Consider the following 10,742-nt stretch of genomic DNA (forward strand, 5'->3'; position numbering starts at 1 on the left):
CAATTTCTTAGGAATTACCCTAATACTTAATGACATTATAATAAACATCAGGATGCCTTACAAAGACAAGAGGTTTTGTCTAAAAACAAAAACAAAAAGTTGTTTTCCCAAAAATACTTGGTCCCTTCACAGGCAGAAGTGAACATCCCTCATACTATGGGAATGCTTGTACAATCATGAACATCCTTCCTTCTGTCTCTGATTCTTTATTCCAAGAACTTTTGATACTTATAGTTAGTGAATGACTTGAAGTAGTATCTTTTTAGTGACAACACTGGATTTAATTTAAAACGTATGGCAGAAAATCCATCGCTTCAGTAATGTACTTACTTTGTGTCTATTAAGGATGGCCTTTGCTCCCAATAAAGTTATGTAGGCACAGTTGTTCTCTAGTCATTATAACATTATTTTCTTAATGAGATTGTTTTACTTTTACTTCAAAATGAAATAAAATATATTTTATTGTACTCTCCTTGGGTCTATTCAAATTATGAAAAGCATAATGCTTATTAATAAGTGAAGAAAACAATGGCTAATATTCTCTCATCCTTCCTGCCTGCCTCTGAAAATGATAATTACAATTTTAATTTGAACACTAGGCATACTTTTGAAATGTTCACCATGTGATACTTCTAAGTTGACTCTATAGTTATTTTTTATTATGAATCATACAGGCACTATAGTTTGAATTAAATTTTTCAATCATAAAAACATTTATATTACTACTATTGATTTAAACATTAAGAGTTTCAAGATGCAGTCTTTCCCAGTTAGTGATATTTATGGTATACACTTTCATAAATTTAATGGCCACCATTGCAGAGGAGATTACTGCTATTATGAAGCGTTAAAGGGGTCTGGCTATTTTCTCATAAGCAAACGCTATGCCAACAAAGCTCAGCAGAGTTATCTGTTTTCATAGGATTTTTCTAAATCAAAGATTACATTTTATTCAATGGTGAAAATATGTTATTTACAAACAAAAACAGAGGAAAGAATTAGCTAAAATTAAAAACATTTCTTATTTATGTAGAGTATCACTTATCTTAAAATGCATTACATTTTTAAATTTTTAATATAAATATATAGTTATCAAATTATTTTGATAATTATATTATTTTTAAAATATTGTTCCTAAAATCCTTTTAGACTCAATGAAAAAAAAGTGGTTACCCATAACAAAGTTGCAGTAAGAGCAAACTTAAAAGCCTTACTTTAGACATAGAAGTGTGGCCTTTACCTTCAGACTAATGTTCTGAAATTTTTATGTAATATTATATTTCCTTATTACCTCTTTATAATTCCTCAAAGAATTCTTATTTCATATGTATTTGCTTAGAATGTTTTTCTAATAGCTTCTTTTCAATATGTCTTTAGAAAACTTCTTGCAAAAGGTAGCCTACAAATATATTACATTAATTTTAAAACATGTACTGAGTAAAATATTCACCAACTTATAAAATTTTCAACTATTTTTATAATTTTGGGCAATAGTGGAAATAGATCACTTTGTTAACATTCTTTTTTGTTATGCTTTTCATTACTTTGAAATTTCCGTAATGCATTTTATTCATCCCTGGCAAATATGTCCCATATCCACCTCTGTGAATCCTGGATTACAGATTACTAGGTGGTGCTTTGTTTTGCTTCATGCCTTGGTTCAGAGTATTAATTGTGGATATCGTAGTTCTCGTGAAAATTTTTCTTATTAAAAAATCTTCAGGGCACCATGAGAAGATGGCAGGATAGGAGGACCCTAAGCCCCCCTGGACCTTCTGGTATACCTAGATAACACTCACATTGGCAAAACCCAAAAGAAATGATTCAAAGACTGGCAAAACAAACTCCACAACTAAAGATAGAGAAGAAACTACACCAAAAAGATAAGAAGGGGGAGATGCAGTTTGGGAGCAAAATGGACCATGGCCATCCAGGGTGAAAAGGGAGCGAGTGGCACAGAGAAGAGGACAGAAATAGATTATCATACTGGGGAGCCCAAATGGGGAAGACAAATCCCCATCATATTTGGCTTTAAAAGCAAGAAGGGCTGAATTTTGTGAGTTCTTACAATCAGGAAGACTTAAAACTTGCAATTCAAAAATTAAGTGGGCTAGACTCTGCGAGAGTCTTGAGGAAGCCAAGTTCCTGCCCCTAAAGAGACAGCAGGACAAACAGCCAGAGGAGACACAGTGAGGAAGCAGCAGTTTGAAAAATGACTGGGGCAGAAGGGAGGGAGATTGTTTACTCATCTCAGAGCTGGCAGTTAGAGGCAGGGATCACCATGAGACTGCTGCAGGAACAAAGGAGCTAGATGACATTTCCCTCCCCCACCCCCCAATGTAAACACATAGCCACCTGCAGGAACCAGCACAGGGCTAACACTCCCTACCAAATTTTCTTCCGTGAAGCCCAAAACTTCCAAAGATCTGCCTCTGCCAATTACAATTTCTTCAGTCCTGGCACTGAGGACCTCTTCCTGAGAAGACCAGCACAAACCCCCACCAACACCTTGTCTCCTGACCTGTACACTTTGCAGGGCTTCAGTTCCAGCAGCAGTGGTGGACTAGCACAAGCAGACTAGCACACCCCTTGTTAAAACCTGCCCCATATAGCCAGGGACCAAACAGGGCCCACAACAGGCATAGTGAGCTTCTCCAGACAACTGGACTGAAGGGAAAAGAGTACACTCAGCACACATAGGAGATGCTCCCTCAAGTGCCAGGCCCTGGGGAAGAGGATACACTCCACTGTAGGTCACTACAGGACCTCTTCCCCACAAGGCCTTTACCTTCAAGATCAAGAGATGTAGCTGACTTTCCTAACACACAGAAACAGACACAGTTAGACAAAATGAGAATCCAACGGAATATCTCCCAAATGAGAGTGTATAAAAACAAGACCCTAGAAGAGACTCATTTCAGTCCAAAAGACACCTGCAGATTGAAAGTAAGGGGATAGAGAAGCATTTGTCATGCAAATGGTTGTCAAAAGAAAGCTCAAGTAGTAATATTTATATAGGACAAAATACACTTGAATACAAAGACTGCAACAAGCGACAAAGAGGAACTATATAATCATAGAGGGGATAATCCAACAAGAAAGCATACCAATTACAAATATTTATGCACCCAACATGGGATCACCCAAATATATAAAGTAGTTAATAACAAATGTAAATGAACTAGTCAATAGTAATACAATAATAGTAAAGGAAGTTAACACCCCCACTTACATCGATGGACAGATCATCTACATAGAATCGACAAGGAAATAGTGGATTTGAATAACACACTGGAACAGTTGGCTCTAACACATATCTATTCATAATATTTCATCCTAAAACAGCAGAATACACATTCTTTTTAAGTGCACATGGAACATTCTCCAGAATAGATCACATATTAGGTCGCAAAACAAGTCTCAACAAAGTCAAAGGATTGAAATTACACTATGCATCTTTTCTGACCGCAATTCTATGAAACTAGATATAAAGCACAAGAAAAAAATCTGGAAAGAGCACAAATACATGAATGTTAAATCACATGCTACTAAACAATGAATGGGAGTCAACCAAGAAATTGAAGAAGGAATAAACAATCACATGAGAACAAATGAAAATGAAAACATAATGGTGCAAAATCTATGGGATGCAGTACAAGCAGTTCTGAGAGGGAGGTTTGTAGCAAAGCAGGTCTACCTCAAGAAACAACAAAATCTCTAACAACCTAACTGGATACCTCAGGGAGCTAGATAAACAATAACAAAACCCAAAATGAGCAGAAAGAAGGAATAAAGATTAGAGTAGAAATAAATGAAATAGAAACTTAAAAAAAAAAAGGCAGTAGAAAGGGTCAATGCAAACAGGAGCTAGTTCTTTGAAAAGGTCAAAAAAATTGATTACCTCTAGCCAGACTCAGAAGAAAGACAAAAAGAAGGGGAAGGGTAGAGGATGAGGAAGAGCAGGAGCCAGGACCCCAATAAACACAATCACTCATGAAACAGGAGAAATAATAGCCAACACCATATAAATACAAGCAGATGTGTAAGAATATTATTTAAATAATTATGCCAGGGTGCCTGGGTGGCTCAGTTGGTTAAGTGTCCAACTCTTGATTTTGCCTCAGGTCATGATCTCATGGTTCATGGGTTCAGGCCCGGCATGGGGCTCTGCAGTGACAGTGTGGAGCCTGCTTATGATTCTCTCCCTTGCTCTCTCTGCCTATCCCTCCTCTCCGTCTCTCTCAAAATAAGCAAACATTTAAAAATTACAGCAACAAATTGGACAACCTGGAAGAAATTGATAAATTCCTTCAAATATACAGCCTCCCAAAACCCAATCAAGAAGAAATAGAAAATTTGAATAGATCAATAACCAGAAAATAAGTTATAAGCCTATCAATGTTGTATCCAGATTGTTACAGTGAATATGAAGCATGTGGTCTCTCCTTTATAAAGAAAAAGACCATAAAACTTGAGTATGAAATAAAAAAATAAATAAATGAGGAATTAAGACACTCCAGGTAAACAAAAGCAAAGGGATACTACCACTATACTACCCTATAATAATACTAAAGGAAGCAAAACTATATGGTCAACTAATCTTCGACAAAGCAGGGAAGTATATCCAATGGGAAAAAGACTGTGTCTTCAACAAATGGAGTTGGACAGTAACATGCACAAGAATGAAACTGAACCACTTTCTTACACAAAAATAAATTCAAAATGGGTGAAAGACCTAAATGTGAGACAGGGAACCTTCAAAATCCTAGAGGAGAACACAGGCAGCAACCTCTTTGACTTCATTTGGAGCAGCTTCTTACTAGATATGTAACCGAAGGCAAGCAAAGCAAAAGCAAACATCAAGATAAAAAGCTTTTGCACAGTGAAGGAAACAATCAACAAAACAACTCCTATGGGAGAAGATATTTGCAAATGACATATTGGATAAAGGGTTGCTATCCAAAATCTATAAAGAACTTACCAAACTTAACACCCAAAAAACAAATAATCCGATAAAGAAAGGAATAGACACTTTTCCAAAGAAGACATGTACATGGCCAACAGACACATTAAAATATGCTCAACATCACTCATCATTAAGGACATACAAATCAAAACCACGATGAGATACCACCTCACACCTGTCAGGATGGCTAAAATTAACAACACAAGAAAACAGGTGTTGGCAAGGATGTGGAGAAAGGGGAACCTTCTTACACTGCTGGTGGGAATACAAACTGGTGCAGCCATTCTGGAGAACAGTATGGAGGTTCCTCAAAAAAACTAAAAATAGAACAACCCTATAGTCTAGTAATTACACTATTAGCTATTTACCCAAAGGACACACAAATGCAGAGTTATAGGGGTACATGCACCCGGGCATATATAGCAGCATTATCAACAATAGCCAAACTATGGAGAAAGCCCAAATGTCCATCAACAGATGAATGCATAAAAAAGATGTGGCAGAGGGGCGCCTGGGTGGCGCAGTCGGTCAAGCGTCCGACTTCAGCCAGGTCACAATCTCGCGGTCCGTGAGTTCGAGCCCCGCGTCAGGCTCTGGGCTGGTGGCTCAGAGCCTGGAGCCTGCTTCCGATTCTGTGTCTCCCTCTCTCTCTGCCCCTCCCCCATTCATGCTCTGTCTCTCTCTGTCTTAAAAATAAATAAACGTTGAAAAAAAATTAAAAAAAAAAAAAGATGTGGCATATATACACAATGGAATATTACTCGGCCATCAAAAGGAATGAAATCTTGGCATTTGCAATGACATAGGTGGAGCCAGAAAGTATTATGGTAGATAACATAAGTCAAACAGAAAGACAAATACCAAATGATTTCACTCATATGGGGAATATAAGTAATAAAACAAATGAACATATGAAAAGAGGTGAGGGAGAATAAAGGAAAACAAACCACAAGGGACTCTTAACAATAGAAAACAAACAGAGTTGATGGAGGGAGATGAATGGGAGATGGGCTAGATGGGCAATGAGTATTAAGGAAGGCGCTTGTTGTGATGAGCACTGGGTGTTGTATATAAGTTATGAATCATTGAATTCTACTTCTGAAACCAATACTGCACTGTATGTTAAATAAAATTAAATATATATATACATATATATGTATATATATTCTTCTAAAAACTATTCCAAAAATAGAAGAGGAAGGAAAACTTCCATATTCATTCTATGAGGCCAATATCACCCTGATTCCAAAATCAGGCAAAGACATTACCAAAAAAAAAAAAAAAAAAAAAGAGAGAGAGAGAGAGAGAACAGGCAAATATCTCTGATTAACATAGATGCAAAAATCCTCAAAAAATAATAGCAAACCAAATTCAGCAATACATTTAAAAAATCATTCATCATAGGATCCCACCAATTGTGATTTATTTTCAGAATGCAAGGGTGGTTCAATGTTCATAAATCAAACAACACAATACATCACAGGAACAAGAGTAAGAATAAAAGCTATATGATCATTCTAATAGATACAGAAGAAGCCTTTAAAAAGTAGGTCTAGAGGGAACATACCTCAAAATATTAAAGGCCTTATATGAAAAACCCACATAAAAATCATACTCAATGGAGAAAAACTGAGAACTTTTCCCCTAAGGTCAGGAATAAGACAAGGTTGTCCACTCTCAATGCTTACATTCAACATAGTACTAGACGTCCTAGCCACGGCTGTTGGACAACGTAAAGAAATAAAAGGCATCCAAATTGGCAAGGAAGAAGTAAAACTCTCACTACTTGCAGAAGACATGGAGCTATATACTGAAAACCCTGTTAACTCTACCAAAGAACTACTAAAACTGATAAATTAATTCAGTGAAGTTGAAACAACTTCAATGGACAGAAATCTGTTGTAGTTCTATACAGTGAAATTAAGAAAACAATCCTATTTAAAATTGTACCAAAAATAATAAGATACCTAGGAATAAACTTAACCAGAGAAATGAAAGGCTTGTACTCTGAAAACAATAAAACATTGAGTAAAGAAACTGAAGATGACACAAACAAATGGAAAGAAATTCCATGTTCATGGATTGGAAGAACAAATGTTAAACGTCTATGCGACCTAAAGCAATCTACAGATTTAATGCAATCCCTATCAAAATACCAACAACATTTCTCACAGAACTAGAACAAACAATCCTAAAATTTTCATGGAGCCATAAAAGACCCTAAATAGCCAAAGAAATCTTGAAAAAAAAAACAAAACTGGAGATATCACAATTCCAGACTTCAAGCTATATTACAAAGTGGTAGTAATCAAAACGCTATGATACAGGCATAAAAATAGACACATACATCAATAGAACAGAAAACCTAGAAATGAAGCCTTCATTATATGGTCAATTAATATTCAGCGAAGGAGGTATAAATATACAATGGGAAAAAGACAGTTCTCTTCAACAAATTGGTGCTGGGAAAAATGGAAAAAGTAGACAGCCACATGCCAAAAAATGAAATTGGACTCCTTTCCTAGACCATACACAAAAATAAACTCAAAATGGATTAAAGACCTAAATACGGGACCTGAAACCATAAAAATGCTAGAAAAGAGCACAGGCAGTAATTTCTCTGGCATCAGCCATAGCAACATTTTTCTAGATATGTTCCCTGAGGCAAAGGAAATAAAAGCAAAAACAAACTATAGGGATTACATCAAAATACAAAGCTTCATAACAGTGAAGGAAACTGTCAACAAAACTAAAAGATACCCTAAGGAATGGGAGAAGATATTTGCAAATGACATAGCTGACAAAGGGTTAGTATCCAAAATATACGAAGTACTTCTACAACTCAACACCAAAAAACAAATAATCCAATTTAAAAATGGACAGGAGACATGGACAGACATTTCTTCCAAGAAGACATATAGAAGGCCAACACATACATGAAAATATGCTCAACATCAATCATCTTCAGGAAAATGCAAATCAAAAGCACAATGTGATATTACCCCACACCTGTCAGAATGGCTAAAATCAAAAACATAAGAAACAACAAGTGTTGGCAAGGATTCGGAAAAAAGTGACCCCTCTTGAATTGTTGGTGGGAATGCAAACTGGTGTGGCCATTGGGGAAAATATTGTGGAGTTTCCTCCAAAAGTTAAAAATAGAACTACCCTGTTTTCCAGTCATTGCACTACTGGGTATTTACCTAAAAAATACAAAAAACACTAATTCAAAGGGACACATTCACCCCTGTGTTTTTTTAAGCATTCTTTACTTACAATAGTCAAACTATGGAAGTAGCCCAATATAGTGGTCTATATATACAATGGAATATTATTCAGCCATAAAACAGAATGGAATCTTGCCATTTGGAACAGCATGGATGGATCTAAAGAGTATAACTTTAAGTGAAATATTCAGTCAGAGAAAGACCAACACCAGATGACTTCACTCATATGTAGAATTTAAGAAACAAAACAAAGGAGCAAAGGAAACAAAGACACACACAGAAAATCAAGAGAGAACAAACTGATGGTTAACAGAAGGGAGGTGGGTGAGGGGACAGGTGAAATAGGTGATGGGGTTTAAAGAATACACTTATTTTTTTTAAAAAGTACATTCATATTAGTGAGCACTGAGTAATTATAGAATTACTGAATCACCTGAAACTAATATAACACTGTTATTTATGTGGGCATTTAAAAATAATGATTTAAAAAAAATCTTCATATTCAGGTTTCTCATTTCTGAATACCTCCATTAGTAGATATTGACTGTCATGAATCCCACAGATGCAAACGTAAATTTTTAAAAGTTCAGATTATTTTAGTTAAGGATTTGTGAGTTATAGGGATGGAATGATTAGTTGCAAAAGTGGATTCCTTGGAAATTACTTCATATCTATGTAGAGGTCTTCTGAAAACTTATCAGATTTATTATCACCTCAAAGTTTCTTGGGTTTTATGAATTTTCCAAGGTGATTTGCCCCTGAACACTTTTACACTTCATAACTTGAGGCAGGATGTTTGTATCCATTCTGTTTTGTTATGCTCTATTTTTGCTGTCATCTGAAATGCCCTTTGAAAATATATTAAACAGTTTGGGGGAGCCTGGGTGGCTCAGTCGGTTGAGCGTCTGTCTTCGGCTCAGGTCATGATCTCGCGGTCCGTGAGTTCGAGCCCTGTGTCGGGCTCTGTGCTGACCGCTCAGAGCCTGGAGTCTGTTTCAGATTCTGTGTCTCCCTCTCTCTCTGACCCTCCCCCGTTCATGCTCTGTCTCTCTCTGTCTCAAAAATAAATAAACATTAAAAAAAAGAAAAAAAGAAAATACATTAAACAGCTTCTTTAACATATGTTGTTCTAATACAGTGTATGAAATCAATTCACTAATCCACAAATTAAAATAATGCCTAGATATACCTGATGTTATAGTGGAGATCTATTTCCAAAGATGACCCATTAGCCCATGTTGATTATTAGTGTGGACAAATTTTTCAGATAAATGCACTTGAACTAACCCAGAAAAAAGGGACTTTGATTGCCAAATGGGACAGAGATGCATCCCATTTTGAAGGCAAAGCATTGTTGTAAGAAGTAAAACATGGATGTTACCTTAATGAAGGTAAACTGAGGCTACATTTGACACCACAGTTGTGAGGAGTGAGTATGAATATGTGATGTGCCTTCAGAGCTTTCTGAGAATTCTGAGTGTCCAAGAGAAAGAGCAAAACTATGAGGAACATTAAAGAACATTTGCTGTTTTTTTTTTTTTTACGTTACTGATGTAGAAACTGAAGTAATCAACTTAATGTATCGTCCATATTGTACCAGACTCTGTTATTTATTTTTAAAACTGTGTAAGATCATGTAATAATTTCCTACTTTTAACCATGTTGACAATAGAATTTTGTTTCTCAGATATAATCTTTAAAGATTATACACCTAGCCTTTGAAGTAGCTTGTTAAACATATATTGTAGGAGATTGTCCTACATATCAATTTTACCCATCTTTGTCTGATTTGCTCTTCCGTGTATTTATTTACATTGCTTTGCACCCTTTGCATTTTACCCATGGGTACTACAGGGATGTCTTGAAGTGTTAACTAACATCTCTAACAGTTTTTGACATTGCATGATCCCTGAGGAAAACTATGGTTGTGTATTCTATGTCTACATTAATTATGACTTTTACTTATGCAAATTTGATAAGTCATTGGAGAGTGGAAATGGTGAGTATGTTGGAGATAAAGTAAAATCCTTTCTAGTTAATTGATTTTTCATTTGCTTTACTGCATTAAGTGGAATTGTGTTAGCAATGAACTTAACTCAGACTGGGTTTTATTCCTTTGATCTATTGCTTCATGAAATCTATCTCTTCCTTTCTTTTCATGTATGGTAAATGCTTACCATTCTGCTTTTTATCCTCTGACCTAAGCTAATTAGTTTCCTTCACCGTCATAACACTATGATAACTCTTATTTCTACCACTCCTCTTTAGAATGATACAAGTATAATGAAGAGTCCTGTGAATTACATTTTAACTGTATAACCACATAAAATGTGAAACTTTTTGAGAAGTGAGTCAAACATATTATGCATGCGATGTAACAGATCTCATCTGTTTCTCATCTTAAAGCTCCTTAGATCTTCTTAGGGACAACATCTTCAACCTATAAAATGATATTTTGAGGAGAGCAGACATTTCAGTGAGTCTAAATTTAAAGTTAGAGGATTATCTCCAAGGTTGATCTATTGGAATTACTTATCTGGACCGAAGTA

Source organism: Herpailurus yagouaroundi, unplaced genomic scaffold (genome assembly GCF_014898765.1).
Source record: "Herpailurus yagouaroundi ecotype Mexico unplaced genomic scaffold, PumYag 197, whole genome shotgun sequence".
NCBI lineage: Eukaryota > Metazoa > Chordata > Mammalia > Carnivora > Felidae > Herpailurus > Herpailurus yagouaroundi.